The sequence below is a fragment of the Stegodyphus dumicola genome, chromosome 7, assembly GCF_044657685.1.
Source record: "Stegodyphus dumicola isolate Sdum_Otavi_A_Nest chromosome 7, ASM4465768v1".
Classification (NCBI taxonomy): domain Eukaryota; kingdom Metazoa; phylum Arthropoda; class Arachnida; order Araneae; family Eresidae; genus Stegodyphus; species Stegodyphus dumicola.
This window is the reverse complement of record NC_140774.1, coordinates 141,121,554-141,135,524: the sequence shown is the minus strand read 5'-3', so window position 1 is coordinate 141,135,524 and position 13,971 is coordinate 141,121,554. Positions and strand designations below refer to the sequence as shown.

Sequence of the window (13,971 nt, the reverse complement as noted above, 5' to 3'; positions counted from 1 at the left end):
ACAAAAGAGACTATCATATCTGTGTAGCTGAAAACGTTCACAGAAGTTAAAGTAAAATCTAAATATGAAAAGCATTTTATAATCCTCAACTAAATCCTATGCTACTTTTACAGGTGTAAAAACAGCAGAAATATAGACAGTGCTTATGAAAAAAAAAAAAACCCTCATTCAGTAACCCATCTTGACGATTTCCTGAAGGACGCTACACATAAGAAAGGATCATATCTTATGAAGACTGCTGAGAAAAATGTCAAATTTATGAACATAATATATTTCCTTGAAAGCATTAGTTATGCCGAATATCAGCAAGACATAAGAGAAGTGTATTCTTCGTCTTGTTTAGATTTTAAATGTTGATGCTAGTCTAAGCATCTTCTTGACAGAGAAGTTATTAAATACAAGAAAAAAAGTAAATATAATGTGAATAAATATATATGTCCCAGAAGATTCGCACGATCACACATAAATACTAATTAGGCGATACAAAGAAACTAAGATGCTGAATATTTAGTATGATAAAATTTCAACAGTTTAATTTTGGAAATTAAACTTTTCACATAGATATATATATATATATATATTCGAACGTTCAGAATCATTATGCAATGCAAAATATATTCTCCATAAAGGCATTACAAAACACAAATAAAGAAAAATGACAAGAAAATATATTTCAAAATGCATGACCACGAATCATACTTAGACACCATATTTGTGCGCATACTACACTAGCGTACACTCGCCCATTTGTATGCTCGGGCTTCTTCACGACATTCGCCGACTTTAAAATAAAATCACTAACCGCAAACATACGGATGACAGAAGGAGGTGGAGTATTGCTTGTAGATTAAAGGAAGGCTCATCTCAAGAGCAGGTGGTTACAGAGTTCAATGTAACAGCCAGAGTCGACTGAAATTTGTGTAACAGTTTCAGACCGAGATATCTGTGTCAAGAAGACCGGGATCCACAACGACGAATAACGTATATTATTAGGCATTTTCAGCGCGGACACAGAGTACTCCTTCAGGTGCACAGCTCTCACGTGAGCTGTTTGCTTCCACTGAAATACGAGTTTTATGGTCTAAAGTTGCCAAACGCCTTTATGAGGTAGGAGCGTATGCCGGAACACGCGCTCTTTGCGTCCTACTCACTGCAGCAATCAAGAGAGCGCGTTTAGCATAGTGCAGACAACATGCGCCTTGGAGTAGACTTCGGAAAATCACCGCGTTTTCCATGCATCAGAAGACATTCAGCCTGGACACTATTTCAGCGTACCTGTAACAAAAGAGAGCGTGGAAAACTTTAACATTCCTTCCTCATCAGGGAAAAGATCATTAGAGTGGTACAGGTGTAATGGTTCGGGCATTCGTTATGTTGGACCGCCGAACACCTCTGCATCTGCTTGACGAAAGCTCTCTCACTGATCTGAGGTGCAGAGAGGAAATCCTAAATCCTTATATTGGACTTTTCATGGGCCGCAGTTTGTGCCGGAGTCCTCTTAATGGCGACAACGCTCATCCACATAGGGATCAGTTGGTAAACGTAAACAACAAGAACGGTTATAGAGAGCTCACAGCCCTATATTCCACTTTTCACCTGCATTGGCTTTGGGTCCTTATTAATGCAAAACAACACTCCTCTACATAGGAGTAAGCTGGTCGATGATTGCCAAGAGATTCATTCATGAAATGGCCAGCCAGTCAGTCATCTTCTCAATAGAAAGTCTAGATACGAAGCATTCAATAATAAGGCGGCTTCATAATGTGCCGAAATAGCTCAGTTGGGAGAGCGTTAGACTGAAGATCTAAAGGTCCCTGGTTCGATCCCGGGTTTCGGCAGAGCCATAATTCTCGGTAGTATAGTGGTGAGTATCCCCGCCTGTCACGCGGCAGACCGGGGTTCGATTTCCCGCCGGGGAGATGCTTTTTAAAATATTTCAATGTATTTCAACAGCATCTTGTCTACTCACATAATATTTAAAACGGTGATAAAGTCATTATAATAAATAACAAATATATTCTTCTAATTTGCAACGTAGGTAAAATTTTTAAAAACAAAATTTCGTTAAGAATAAAATAGTTTTACTTCAAAATCGATGAAGAATTTGACAATCAGTAATTATGTAAAATTATTTTCATCTTAACCCTATAGAATATGTCTACGACGCTTTTCGGAGGGCAAATTCATCTCGTTATCCCCCTTTGAGAAGCAGGAGACGGGGACGCCTCAACAAAATCTTGTCCAGTACGCCGTCACGCTGTGTATGCGGTCTCCCTGTAGTAACAGGGGACCATACTGCCTGTTAGATTAATTTTCAGTAAAATAATACAAAGTGGATTTTAAAATTCCCTGGACTATGAGCTTTACTCACATTCATGAGTACACAATTACTACGTAATCATGATTACATACTATATCCTTCATTTTCCAATCATATTATTATCCAAACAACCGTGAACGTTTCGATCTGAAAAATGCACCAAACGAACAGAAAATCTATGCAGATCTTCCCAAATAAGTGCTGAGATAACCGGAGAAGGTTGTAGCAAGCAACAGAGAAATCATCGTATATATGAAAATTTGAAAGGCATTTTGAAGAAAGTTCCGAATGAGAATGTATAAAGTGTACAAGGTGCCTGTTTCGTAGCATTTTATCGAGCTGAATGTTATTAAATGTGTAATAAATAAGACGAATGTGTATTTTACTACTGAATAGATAGACATGTATAGGAAATTCTCCGACTTCAGATAAAGAATGTATTCAAAGTTACACTATATGTAAATAAAAATAGCGAAATGTTTCATATACGTCATTTTCTTCATTTGATGCATTCCTTTTCCTGAATATTAGTTATCGGAAGTCGTATCAGTCCCACCTTCTTCGAATAATCAAATTTCTCTTGCATTAAACGCCCACGGTCGTCTGCCTTTCCACTTTTTGTAGCTTTCCTCTACTATTTCATATTCTTTAATTAATATCTATCGACTCCAATTTCGCATCAAATATAAATAATACTTAATTAAAGAGTTCCATACCTGTGTAACGTTAGGAAATGATTGAAAGCACCATTAAATGAGTAATTTTAGGAAATGATTGTTACTGTGTTATTTCCTGTAATTCATGGATAATGATCACTAAAACAGTGACTGAAACACCGCAACAACATCTTACCCAGATATGCATTTCTGAATAATATCCAGGTTCACAAAAATAATCGCTGAAAGAAAAATGGAAATACTGAAACATCACCTTCTCAATAGAAAGTCTAGCTGTGAAGCATTCAATAAAAAGGCGACTTGATAATGTGGCGAAATAGCTCAGTTGGGAGAGCGTTAGACTGAAGATCTAAACGTCCCTGGTTCGATCCCGGGTTTCGGCAGAGCCATAATCCTCGGTAGTATAGTGGTGAGTATCCCCGCCTGTCACGCGGGAGACCGGGGCTCGATTCCCCGCCGGCGAGATGCTTTGTAAAATATTTCAATATATTTCAACAGCATCATTTTTCTCTTGTGTACTCGCATAATATTTAAAATGGTGATAAAATCATTATAATAAATAAAAAATAAATTCTTCTAATTTTCAATGAAAGAAAAATTTTTGAAAACAAGATTTCAGTAAGAATAAAATAGTTTTACTTCAAAATCGATGAAGAATTTAACAATCGGTAAGTATGGAAAATTATTTTACTTCATATTCTCAGAAAACCGAATTCAATACGGTATGTTTCTTTAACTAAATATAAGATACTTTAACTAAAATTCTTTAAATTTCACCTGCAACTGACCTTCTACGCTTCTTTTCCCCACTCCAAAGAAAAAAATGTTAAAAAGAGCTATTGTTTCCGATTTCGATAAAATCACGCTAAAAATAGATGAAGATTTTTCCAACATATGCATTACCTTTCTCCGAAATTATGTAAATGCTTTTCCCAATGGAACGTAATTTAATCATTTGTAATTTTAAAACTTTTAATACTAAAACTTTCTTTGCGATTTTGCATAATAACGTAGGTTTTGGGATTTCAGTTTTGTTCTTTTTACCTCCCTCAACTACAGTTAAGCATTGCCAGTTTAATCAGCTCTCATTATGTGTAAATATAATTTTACAGTTTGTATCTTGAATCTCAAAGGCAGTCATTGTTACACAAAAGAGACTATCATATCTGTGTAGCTGAAAACGTTCACAGAAGTTAAAGTAAAATCTAAATATGAAAAGCATTTTATAATCCTCAACTAAATCCTATGCTACTTTTACAGGTGTAAAAACAGCAGAAATATAGACAGTGCTTACGAAAAAAAAAAAAAAAAAAACCCTCATTCAGTAACCCATCTTGACGATTTCCTGAAGGACGCTACACATAAGAAAGGATCATATCTTATGAAGACTGCTGAGAAAAATGTCAAATTTATGAACATAATATATTTGCTTGAAAGCATTAGTTATGCCGAATATCAGCAAGACATAAGAGAAGTGTATTCTTCGTCTTGTTTAGATTTTAAATGTTGATGCTAGTCTAAGCATCTTCTTGACAGAGAAGTTATTAAATACAAGAAAAAAAGTAAATATAATGTGAATAAATATATATGTCCCAGAAGATTCGCACGATCACACATAAATACTAATTAGGCGATACAAAGAAACTAAGATGCTGAATATTTAGTATGATAAAATTTCAACAGTTTAATTTTGGAAATTAAACTTTCCACATAGATATATATATATATATATTCGAACGTTCAGAATCATTATGCAATGCAAAATATATTCTCCATAAAGGCATTACAAAACACAAATAAAGAAAAATGACAAGAAAAATATATTTCAAAATGCATGACCACGAATCATACTTAGACACCATATTTGTGCGCATACTACACTAGCGTACACTCGCCCATTTGTATGCTCGGGCTTCTTCACGACATTCGCCGACTTTAAAATAAAATCACTAACCGCAAACATACGGATGACAGAAGGAGGTGGAGTATTGCTTGTAGATTACAGGAAGGCTCATCTCAAGAGCAGGTGGTTACAGAGTTCAATGTAACAGCCAGAGTCGACTGAAATTTGTGTAACAGTTTCAGACCGAGATATCTGTGTCAAGAAGACCGGGATCCACAACGACGAATAACGTATATTATTAGGCATTTTCAGCGCGGACACAGAGTACTGCTTCAGGTGCACAGCTCTCACGTGAGCTGTTTGCTTCCACTGAAATACGAGTTTTATGGTCTAAAGTTGCCAAACGCCTTTATGAGGTAGGAGCGTATGCCGGAACACGCGCTCTTTGCGTCCTACTCACTGCAGCGATCAAGAGAGCGCGTTTAGCATAGTGCAGACAAGACGCGCCTTGGAGTAGACTTCGGAAAATCACCGCGTTTTCCATGCATCAGAAGACATTCAGCCTGGACACTATTTCAGCGTACCTGTAACAAAAGAGAGCGTGGAAAACTTTAACATTCCTTCCTCATCAGGGAAAAGATCATTAGAGTGGTACAGGTGTAATGGTTCGGGCATTCGTTATGTTGGACCGCCGAACACCCCTGCATCTGCTTGACGAAAGCTCTCTCACTGATCTGAGGTGCAGAGAGGAAATCCTAAATCCTTATGTTGGACTTTTCATGGGCCGCAGTTTGTGCCGGAGTCCTCTTAATGGCGACAACGCTCATCCACATAGGGATCAGTTGGTAAACGTAAACAACAAGAACGGTTATAGAGAGTTCACAGCCCTATATTCCACTTTTCACCTGCATTGGCTTTGGGTCCTTATTAATGCAAAACAACACTCCTCTACATAGGAGTAAGCTGGTCGATGATTGCCAAGAGATTCATTCATGAAATGGCCAGCCAGTCAGTCATCTTCTCAACAGAAAGTCTAGATACGAAGCATTCAATAATAAGGCGGCTTCATAATGTGCCGAAATAGCTCAGTTGGGAGAGCGTTAGACTGAAGATCTAAAGGTCCCTGGTTCGATCCCGGGTTTCGGCAGAGCAATAATTCTCGGTAGTATAGTGGTGAGTATCCCCGCCTGTCACGCGGCAGACCGGGGTTCGATTCCCCGCCGGGGAGATGCTTTTTAAAATATTTCAATGTATTTCAACAGCATCTTGTCTACTCACATAATATTTAAAACGGTGATAAAGTCATTATAATAAATAACAAATATATTCTTCTAATTTGCAACGTAGGTAAAATTTTTAAAAACAAAATTTCGTTAAGAATAAAATAGTTTTACTTCAAAATCGATGAAGAATTTGACAATCAGTAATTATGTAAAATTATTTTCACCTTAACCCTATAGAATATGTCTACGACGCTTTTCGGAGGGCAAATTCATCTCGTTATCCCCCTTTGAGAAGCAGGAGACGGGGACGCCTCAACAAAATCTTGTCCAGTACGCCGTCACGCTGTGTATGCGGTCTCCCTGTAGTAACAGCGGACCATACTGCCTGTTAGATTAATTTTCAGTAAAATAATACAAAGTGGATTTTAAAATTCCCTGGACTATGAGCTTTACTCACATTCATGAGTACACAATTACTACGTAATCATGAGTACATACTATATCCTTCATTTTCCAATCATATTATTATCCAAACAACCGTGAACGTTTCGATCTGAAAAATGCACCAAACGAACAGAAAATCTATGCAGATCTTCCCAAATAAGTGCTGAGATAACCGGAGAAGGTTGTAGCAAGCAACAGAGAAATCATCGTATATATGAAAATTTGAAAGGCATTTTGAAGAAAGTTCCGAATGAGAATGTATAAAGTGTACAAGGTGCCTGTTTCGTAGCATTTTATCGAGCTGAATGTTATTAAATGTGTAATAAATAAGACGAATGTGTATTTTACTACTGAATAGATAGACATGTATAGGAAATTCTCCGACTTCAGATAAAGAATGTATTCAAAGTTACACTATATGTAAATAAAAATAGCGAAATGTTTCATATACGTCATTTTCTTCATTTGATGCATTCCTTTTCCTGAATATTAGTTATCGGAAGTCGTATCAGTCCCACCTTCTTCGAATAATCAAATTTCTCTTGCATTAAACGCCCACGGTCGTCTGCCTTTCCACTTTTTGTAGCTTTCCTCTACTATTTCATATTCTTTAATTAATATCTATCGACTCCAATTTCGCATCAAATATAAATAATACTTAATTAAAGAGTTCCATACCTGTGTAACGTTAGGAAATGATTGAAAGCACCATTAAATGAGTAATTTTAGGAAATGATTGTTACTGTGTTATTTCCTGTAATTCATGGATAATGATCACTAAAACAGTGACTGAAACACCGCAACAACATCTTACCCAGATATGCATTTCTGAATAATATCCAGGTTCACAAAAATAATCGCTGAAAGAAAAATGGAAATACTGAAACATCACCTTCTCAATAGAAAGTCTAGATGTGAAGCATTCAATAAAAAGGCGACTTGATAATGTGCCAAAATAGCGCAGTTGGGAGAGCGTTAGACTGAAGATCGAAAGGTCCCTGGTTCGATCCCGGGTTTCGGCAGAGCCATAATCCTCGGTAGTATAGTGGTGAGTATCCCCGCCTGTCACGCGGGAGACCGGGGTTCGATTCCCCGCCGGGGAGATGCTTTGTAAAATATTTCAATATATTTCAACAGCATCATTTTTCTCTTGTGTACTCGCATAATATTTAAAATGGTGATAAAATCGTTATAATAAATAAAAAATAAATTCTTCTAATTTGCAATGAAAGAAAAATTTTTGAAAACAAGATTTCAGTAAGAATAAAATAGTTTTACTTCAAAATCGATGAAGAATTTAACAATCGGTAATTATGGAAAATTATTTTACTTCATATTCTCAGAAAACCGAATTCAATACGGTATGTTTCTTTAACTAAATATAAGATACTTTAACTAAAATTCTTTAAATTTCACCTGCAACTGACCTTCTACGCTTCTTTTCCCCACTCCAAAGAAAAAAATGTTAAAAAGAGCTATTGTTTCCGATTTCGATAAAATCACGCTAAAAATAGATGAAGATTTTTCCAACATATGCATTACCTTTCTCCGAAATTATGTAAATGCTTTTCCCAATGGAACGTAATTTAATCATTTGTAATTTTAAAACTTTTAATACTAAAACTTTCTTTGCGATTTTGCATAATAACGTAGGTTTTGGGATTTCAGTTTTGTTCTTTTTACCTCCCTCAACTACAGTTAAGCATTGCCAGTTTAATCAGCTCTCATTATGTGTAAATATAATTTTACAGTTTGTATCTTGAATCTCAAAGGCAGTCATTGTTACACAAAAGAGACTATCATATCTGTGTAGCTGAAAACGTTCACAGAAGTTAAAGTAAAATCTAAATATGAAAAGCATTTTATAATCCTCAACTAAATCCTATGCTACTTTTACAGGTGTAAAAACAGCAGAAATATAGACAGTGCTTATGAAAAAAAAAAAAAACCCTCATTCAGTAACCCATCTTGACGATTTCCTGAAGGACGCTACACATAAGAAAGGATCATATCTTATGAAGACTGCTGAGAAAAATGTCAAATTTATGAACATAATATATTTCCTTGAAAGCATTAGTTATGCCGAATATCAGCAAGACATAAGAGAAGTGTATTCTTCGTCTTGTTTAGATTTTAAATGTTGATGCTAGTCTAAGCATCTTCTTGACAGAGAAGTTATTAAATACAAGAAAAAAAGTAAATATAATGTGAATAAATATATATGTCCCAGAAGATTCGCACGATCACACATAAATACTAATTAGGCGATACAAAGAAACTAAGATGCTGAATATTTAGTATGATAAAATTTCAACAGTTTAATTTTGGAAATTAAACTTTCCACATAGATATATATATATATATATATTCGAACGTTCAGAATCATTATGCAATGCAAAATATATTCTCCATAAAGGCATTACAAAACACAAATAAAGAAAAATGACAAGAAAAATATATTTCAAAATGCATGACCACGAATCATACTTAGACACCATATTTGTGCGCATACTACACTAGCGTACACTCGCCCATTTGTATGCTCGGGCTTCTTCACGACATTCGCCGACTTTAAAATAAAATCACTAACCGCAAACATACGGATGACAGAAGGAGGTGGAGTATTGCTTGTAGATTACAGGAAGGCTCATCTCAAGAGCAGGTGGTTACAGAGTTCAATGTAACAGCCAGAGTCGACTGAAATTTGTGTAACAGTTTCAGACCGAGATATCTGTGTCAAGAAGACCGGGATCCACAACGACGAATAACGTATATTATTAGGCATTTTCAGCGCGGACACAGAGTACTGCTTCAGGTGCACAGCTCTCACGTGAGCTGTTTGCTTCCACTGAAATACGAGTTTTATGGTCTAAAGTTGCCAAACGCCTTTATGAGGTAGGAGCGTATGCCGGAACACGCGCTCTTTGCGTCCTACTCACTGCAGCGATCAAGAGAGCGCGTTTAGCATAGTGCAGACAAGACGCGCCTTGGAGTAGACTTCGGAAAATCACCGCGTTTTCCATGCATCAGAAGACATTCAGCCTGGACACTATTTCAGCGTACCTGTAAGAAAAGAGAGCGTGGAAAACTTTAACATTCCTTCCTCATCAGGGAAAAGATCATTAGAGTGGTACAGGTGTAATGGTTCGGGCATTCGTTATGTTGGACCGCCGAACACCCCTGCATCTGCTTGACGAAAGCTCTCTCACTGATCTGAGGTGCAGAGAGGAAATCCTAAATCCTTATGTTGGACTTTTCATGGGCCGCAGTTTGTGCCGGAGTCCTCTTAATGGCGACAACGCTCATCTACATAGGGATCAGTTGGTAAACGTAAACAACAAGAACGGTTATAGAGAGTTCACAGCCCTATATTCCACTTTTCACCTGCATTGGCTTTGGGTCCTTATTAATGCAAAACAACACTCCTCTACATAGGAGTAAGCTGGTCGATGATTGCCAAGAGATTCATTCATGAAATGGCCAGCCAGTCAGTCATCTTCTCAACAGAAAGTCTAGATACGAAGCATTCAATAATAAGGCGGCTTCATAATGTGCCGAAATAGCTCAGTTGGGAGAGCGTTAGACTGAAGATCTAAACGTCCCTGGTTCGATCCCGGGTTTCGGCAGAGCAATAATTCTCGGTAGTATAGTGGTGAGTATCCCCGCCTGTCACGCGGCAGACCGGGGTTCGATTCCCCGCCGGGGAGATGCTTTTTAAAATATTTCAATGTATTTCAACAGCATCTTGTCTACTCACATAATATTTAAAACGGTGATAAAGTCATTATAATAAATAACAAATATATTCTTCTAATTTGCAACGTAGGTAAAATTTTTAAAAACAAAATTTCGTTAAGAATAAAATAGTTTTACTTCAAAATCGATGAAGAATTTGACAATCAGTAATTATGTAAAATTATTTTCACCTTAACCCTATAGAATATGTCTACGACGCTTTTCGGAGGGCAAATTCATCTCGTTATCCCCCTTTGAGAAGCAGGAGACGGGGACGCCTCAACAAAATCTTGTCCAGTACGCCGTCACGCTGTGTATGCGGTCTCCCTGTAGTAACAGCGGACCATACTGCCTGTTAGATTAATTTTCAGTAAAATAATACAAAGTGGATTTTAAAATTCCCTGGACTATGAGCTTTACTCACATTCATGAGTACACAATTACTACGTAATCATGAGTACATACTATATCCTTCATTTTCCAATCATATTATTATCCAAACAACCGTGAACGTTTCGATCTGAAAAATGCACCAAACGAACAGAAAATCTATGCAGATCTTCCCAAATAAGTGCTGAGATAACCGGAGAAGGTTGTAGCAAGCAACAGAGAAATCATCGTATATATGAAAATTTGAAAGGCATTTTGAAGAAAGTTCCGAATGAGAATGTATAAAGTGTACAAGGTGCCTGTTTCGTAGCATTTTATCGAGCTGAATGTTATTAAATGTGTAATAAATAAGACGAATGTGTATTTTACTACTGAATAGATAGACATGTATAGGAAATTCTCCGACTTCAGATAAAGAATGTATTCAAAGTTACACTATATGTAAATAAAAATAGCGAAATGTTTCATATACGTCATTTTCTTCATTTGATGCATTCCTTTTCCTGAATATTAGTTATCGGAAGTCGTATCAGTCCCACCTTCTTCGAATAATCAAATTTCTCTTGCATTAAACGCCCACGGTCGTCTGCCTTTCCACTTTTTGTAGCTTTCCTCTACTATTTCATATTCTTTAATTAATATCTATCGACTCCAATTTCGCATCAAATATAAATAATACTTAATTAAAGAGTTCCATACCTGTGTAACGTTAGGAAATGATTGAAAGCACCATTAAATGAGTAATTTTAGGAAATGATTGTTACTGTGTTATTTCCTGTAATTCATGGATAATGATCACTAAAACAGTGACTGAAACACCGCAACAACATCTTACCCAGATATGCATTTCTGAATAATATCCAGGTTCACAAAAATAATCGCTGAAAGAAAAATGGAAATACTGAAACATCACCTTCTCAATAGAAAGTCTAGATGTGAAGCATTCAATAAAAAGGCGACTTGATAATGTGCCGAAATAGCGCAGTTGGGAGAGCGTTAGACTGAAGATCGAAAGGTCCCTGGTTCGATCCCGGGTTTCGGCAGAGCCATAATCCTCGGTAGTATAGTGGTGAGTATCCCCGCCTGTCACGCGGGAGACCGGGGTTCGATTCACCGCCGGGGAGATGTTTTGTAAAATATTTCAATATATTTTAACAGCATCATTTTTCTCTTGTGTACTCGCATAATATTTAAAATGGTGATAAAATCGTTATAATAAATAAAAAATAAATTCTTCTAATTTTCAATGAAAGAAAAATTTTTGAAAACAAGATTTCAGTAAGAATAAAATAGTTTTACTTCAAAATCGATGAAGAATTTAACAATCGGTAAGTATGGAAAATTATTTTACTTCATATTCTCAGAAAACCGAATTCAATACGGTATGTTTCTTTAACTAAATATAAGATACTTTAACTAAAATTCTTTAAATTTCACCTGCAACTGACCTTCTACGCTTCTTTTCCCCACTCCAAAGAAAAAAATGTTAAAAAGAGCTATTGTTTCCGATTTCGATAAAATCACGCTAAAAATAGATGAAGATTTTTCCAACATATGCATTACCTTTCTCCGAAATTATGTAAATGCTTTTCCCAATGGAACGTAATTTAATCATTTGTAATTTTAAAACTTTTAATACTAAAACTTTCTTTGCGATTTTGCATAATAACGTAGGTTTTGGGATTTCAGTTTTGTTCTTTTTACCTCCCTCAACTACAGTTAAGCATTGCCAGTTTAATCAGCTCTCATTATGTGTAAATATAATTTTACAGTTTGTATCTTGAATCTCAAAGGCAGTCATTGTTACACAAAAGAGACTATCATATCTGTGTAGCTGAAAACGTTCACAGAAGTTAAAGTAAAATCTAAATATGAAAAGCATTTTATAATCCTCAACTAAATCCTATGCTACTTTTACAGGTGTAAAAACAGCAGAAATATAGACAGTGCTTATGAAAAAAAAAAAAAAAAAAAACCCTCATTCAGTAACCCATCTTGACGATTTCCTGAAGGACGCTACACATAAGAAAGGATCATATCTTATGAAGACTGCTGAGAAAAATGTCAAATTTATGAACATAATATATTTGCTTGAAAGCATTAGTTATGCCGAATATCAGCAAGACATAAGAGAAGTGTATTCTTCGTCTTGTTTAGATTTTAAATGTTGATGCTAGTCTAAGCATCTTCTTGACAGAGAAGTTATTAAATACAAGAAAAAAAGTAAATATAATGTGAATAAATATATATGTCCCAGAAGATTCGCACGATCACACATAAATACTAATTAGGCGATACAAAGAAACTAAGATGCTGAATATTTAGTATGATAAAATTTCAACAGTTTAATTTTGGAAATTAAACTTTCCACATAGATATATATATATATATATTCGAACGTTCAGAATCATTATGCAATGCAAAATATATTCTCCATAAAGGCATTACAAAACACAAATAAAGAAAAATGACAAGAAAAATATATTTCAAAATGCATGACCACGAATCATACTTAGACACCATATTTGTGCGCATACTACACTAGCGTACACTCGCCCATTTGTATGCTCGGGCTTCTTCACGACATTCGCCGACTTTAAAATAAAATCACTAACCGCAAACATACGGATGACAGAAGGAGGTGGAGTATTGCTTGTAGATTACAGGAAGGCTCATCTCAAGAGCAGGTGGTTACAGAGTTCAATGTAACAGCCAGAGTCGACTGAAATTTGTGTAACAGTTTCAGACCGAGATATCTGTGTCAAGAAGACCGGGATCCACAACGACGAATAACGTATATTATTAGGCATTTTCAGCGCGGACACAGAGTACTGCTTCAGGTGCACAGCTCTCACGTGAGCTGTTTGCTTCCACTGAAATACGAGTTTTATGGTCTAAAGTTGCCAAACGCCTTTATGAGGTAGGAGCGTATGCCGGAACACGCGCTCTTTGCGTCCTACTCACTGCAGCGATCAAGAGAGCGCGTTTAGCATAGTGCAGACAAGACGCGCCTTGGAGTAGACTTCGGAAAATCACCGCGTTTTCCATGCATCAGAAGACATTCAGCCTGGACACTATTTCAGCGTACCTGTAACAAAAGAGAGCGTGGAAAACTTTAACATTCCTTCCTCATCAGGGAAAAGATCATTAGAGTGGTACAGGTGTAATGGTTCGGGCATTCGTTATGTTGGACCGCCGAACACCCCTGCATCTGCTTGACGAAAGCTCTCTCACTGATCTGAGGTGCAGAGAGGAAATCCTAAATCCTTATGTTGGACTTTTCATGGGCCGCAGTTTGTGCCGGAGTCCTCTTAATGGCGACAACGCTCATCCACATAG

At 36.5% G+C, this 13,971-nt stretch overlaps 1 protein-coding gene and 7 non-coding genes across 8 annotated transcripts in view; 7 read left to right on the top strand and 1 right to left on the bottom strand.

The window, feature by feature from the left end:
- Positions 1-13,971, bottom strand: part of LOC118195034 (menorin-like) — a 248,185-nt gene that overhangs the window by 143,285 nt on the left and 90,929 nt on the right. The gene's annotated exons all lie outside the window — the stretch shown is intronic.
- Positions 1,766-1,838, top strand: TRNAF-GAA (transfer RNA phenylalanine (anticodon GAA)). The gene has a single exon. It is a non-coding gene; the product is annotated as a tRNA-Phe (tRNA).
- Positions 3,308-3,380, top strand: TRNAF-GAA (transfer RNA phenylalanine (anticodon GAA)). The gene has a single exon. It is a non-coding gene; the product is annotated as a tRNA-Phe (tRNA).
- On the top strand, positions 5,915-5,987 carry TRNAF-GAA (transfer RNA phenylalanine (anticodon GAA)). Its single transcript has one exon. It is a non-coding gene; the product is annotated as a tRNA-Phe (tRNA).
- On the top strand, positions 7,457-7,529 carry TRNAF-GAA (transfer RNA phenylalanine (anticodon GAA)). The gene has a single exon. It is a non-coding gene; the product is annotated as a tRNA-Phe (tRNA).
- TRNAD-GUC (transfer RNA aspartic acid (anticodon GUC)) lies at positions 7,539-7,610 on the top strand. Its single transcript has one exon. It is a non-coding gene; the product is annotated as a tRNA-Asp (tRNA).
- TRNAF-GAA (transfer RNA phenylalanine (anticodon GAA)) lies at positions 10,061-10,133 on the top strand. Its single transcript has one exon. It is a non-coding gene; the product is annotated as a tRNA-Phe (tRNA).
- On the top strand, positions 11,603-11,675 carry TRNAF-GAA (transfer RNA phenylalanine (anticodon GAA)). Its single transcript has one exon. It is a non-coding gene; the product is annotated as a tRNA-Phe (tRNA).